Below are 3,679 nucleotides of genomic sequence, written 5' to 3'. Positions count from 1 at the left end.
TATGAAACAATTCCTAGAAGGTGGAAAGTCAGACGAAAGAAAGGGAATAAGAACTGAAGTACAGTAAAAACAATGAAAGGGGTTGCAGCTGGGGGCCGAAGTGACGCTGCAAAGAACCTAAGTAATGCCTACAGTGCACCACGTAAATTTCCGTAAACATATCATGTCATGAATAAGGGTAGTTTGGTAACGCACGTATGGGCAAATAGAGGAACAGACAGACAGACAGACAGACAGACAGACAGAGTATACAATTAAATAAATATCTTTACATTAACAAAATATCCTAAAGTAACTGAGAATTCCCTGTCAACATAATCACTGTCATGCATAAGCTCAATGAGGTAAGAGCCCTGCCTTTTGATGAGTATTCGATTAATTGTAAATATGATATGAAATATGAATTACTTATACTGATGCACAAATATAACTAAGCATTACAGATGGTTTTTCCTCTTCTCTTCTTATGACTTGTGTTAGTTGCATACGACTTGCTAGACTTTGACTTATTATGTTACATTTGACAACACTGGGAAATTTAGATATCTTTTAAAAAGCAAATAAACCCTCAGATAAGTTATGATAATCATGTCCCAAAGGTTTATTAAACACCTGCATTATTCACAGGTGCAAAACAATTTATTTTCTTTAATAATGAAGGTATTACTTATAGGAATCTGCAGTGCACGTGTTCCATTGAACTTTTAGTTAGAACAAAACGTGATCCGACTTCCAGCTTACTCGTGACATATACTGAGCTGCAAACATTATATTCCTAACTTAACGTAAAGTGGTCTTTCTAATTAATCCTCATAATTAGTGTTCTCGTACAAACAACAAGGCTCAAATAAAAAGGACATTAATTAAGCACGTTCATATATTCTCAGTTATAAGTGGTACACACAAAATAACTAAACAAAGATATACCTCTTAATTCAGTGCATCAAATAAATTAAAACGTGCTAAAATGTACGGAAAGATAGACCGGTTTTTCACCAAAGAAAATGAAAAACATACGATATATTTTATATGAAGTAATTTTTTTGTACTGTTTAATATGCATACTATTATTTTTTACATTTTCATTCTAATAAATAAACATAAATATCTCATCCTAAAATTCCTGTAACTCTAATTCAACGCGAAAAAACACCTTTTTCAAGACCTTCCCTACAACAACCACCCCCCCCCCCCTCACCAAAGAACAACAAAGTTTGTAGGCTTACTCCCCAAATAATCGAAAAACATAAGTGGTGACCTAACATGGTTCATTTAGATCCCATTAACGTTGATAGACAGCTTAAAAGAAATCTATTACTTTCAATCTATTGCCTGTGAGATGAGTTTGCTTGCAGTACCTATTGTGAATGTCAACAAAAATGACGGCTTTGTGCTTTTGCTTTCTGCAGACTATTTGTCGCACGGGCCGTGCTTGCGGGATGTGAGCAGCGACTGGGAGAAATGCCACTTCCACTTCAAGCGCCTCGTGAGTCTTCAACACCAGGCCACCAACATCACAGCCGCCGTCAGGGACCACAATTTATGCTGGTAAGCGTCCGCCTCTTCCTCTTTGTTGCAATACGTTGTTCATTTGTTCACCACGGTTCTTTGTGCTCTCGCTTGTGCCCTTCGTTATAATTCATTTCGTTTTAGTCTCACTTTTATCAAGGTCTATACGATAAGTGAATGAACTCCACTTTCATTTAGATCAATAAGATAAGTGAATGAACACAACCTTTATTTAGATCAAAAAGATAAGTGAATGAAATCCACTTTCATTCAGATCTATAATATATATGAATGACCACCAACACTAATTTAGATAAAGATAAGTGAATGAACCCAACTTTCATTTAGATCAATAAGGTTAAGAGGATGAACTAAAAGTTTTAAACGATTTTGCAGAGGTTTAGTTTTTATTCGAATATATCCACGAGTGGAGGACAAAGTAAACCGTTTTAATATCCACAACAGTAAATGAACGTTTAATTATCAGCAACAATATTAGTCAGAATAGCCATCGATACTAATGTCACACGCACAACACACACACACACACACACACACACACACACACACACACACACACATATATATATATATATATATATATATATATATATATATCTATATATATATATATATATATCATTCGAGCTACAAATGTCCTTTAATATCTAAATTCACTCTACCTCGGAATTGATATATTTTTCATATATGTCTGTCCTGATTTCGTCCCCGTCCACTTGGACGGTGGTTCGATCCCATGGGGAACGAAATTATTATCACTAAAAAATTCCCCTTCGGTACATATATGAAAATATATCAATTCCGAGGTAGAGTGAATTTAGATATTAAAGGACATTTGTAGCTCGAATGATATATAAATGAAATCACGTTCGATGTGATAATTATTCATATATATATATATATATATATATATATATATATATATATATATATAGATATATATATATGTGTGTGTGTGTGTGTGTGTGTGTGTGTGTGTGTGTGTGTGTGTGTGTGTGTCACTGCGGATAACCAAAGACAGATGCATATACATAAAATTTAAAGCATACATATAACATATACATAATATATATATATATATATATATATATATATATATATATATATATATACACTGTGTGTGTGTGTGTGTTTACATACACATGTTATATACGCACACAAATAAGCGTGCTTATAGAAACTCTGGCATCTGACCGAAGCTACTTCCTTCCCCGTTGCAGCATCCGTGAGGGCTTCTTGTCCCTGCGTGTACAGAAGTCGCTACTTCTTGGTGCCAAAAACCCGAGAGGCCCTCTTCCTGAAGATGGTGACGGCGACACTCTCCTACAACGACATTCAGGTGGAGAAATGTCGGCACGTCAACAGAAAGACTTGCTCACGCGCAAGCGAACCGTTCTTCAGCGTTTCAGTACCATCTGGATGTCATTAGCGGCGAGTTCTTTGCTCTTACATTGCAGAGCTCTGCCTGGCTTCTTCTTCTATAAACTCTGAGGAGTCTTCGCGGAATTGAGTTCAAATACTACGTCCAAATCCGACTGTTGACTCTGGGGAGTTCAAGTGTTCTTCACGGTAAATGCGTTGCTCCTTTTTTATATAAATTTCAAACTAGGGTTAGTGCTTGTTTGTGGACTGGTCTCCTGAAGTACCGTCAAATGTTATATCAACATACGCTCGTTAAAACAAACTACGAACTTCACGTTTCTCGCCAGTTCGGGACTCGGTGGTTGTCATGTTTTCTTTGTAGATTCTTTGAGGAAGACGCGTCCCACTAATTCTCTTTTCCTTTTACTAAAGATATTTACGTCACTTCATTTCTATCTCTCCTTCGTCCATTCTAAGAGCCTTTAGCCCTCTCTGTCTATTGATATTTATTTTTATAATTACAACTAAATATCTCTCAAAGTTAATTGTTCTTTCGGAACGTTATTCTGAACGCTGAATGCCGTTTGTATAAACATTTTTGTTCACGCCTTAAGCTGTCGAATTCTGGCTATTTCTTGACATTGGTGATCTAAATTTCTCGATTGGTAACAGCCTCAACCTATTAATAAACCTTCAAACTAAGTGGCCTTGTGTTTAATGTGAGTTAATGACAACTAACGGACTGTTGTTTTACTTGTAATATTTAACAAAAAAAGACTATTGCTCT

The 3,679-nt window shown here is 35.8% G+C and overlaps 1 pseudogene; it reads left to right on the top strand.

The window, feature by feature from the left end:
* Positions 1 to 2,959, top strand: part of LOC135222545 (uncharacterized) — an 8,136-nt pseudogene extending 5,177 nt beyond the window's left edge.
* The last annotated feature ends 720 nt before the right edge of the window (positions 2,960 to 3,679 follow it).

Source organism: Macrobrachium nipponense, chromosome 3 (assembly GCF_015104395.2).
Source record: "Macrobrachium nipponense isolate FS-2020 chromosome 3, ASM1510439v2, whole genome shotgun sequence".
In the NCBI taxonomy this organism is placed as follows: Eukaryota; Metazoa; Arthropoda; class Malacostraca; order Decapoda; family Palaemonidae; genus Macrobrachium; species Macrobrachium nipponense.
The sequence above is the reverse complement of the archived record's forward strand: the minus strand, read 5'-3'. Positions and strand labels throughout refer to the sequence as shown.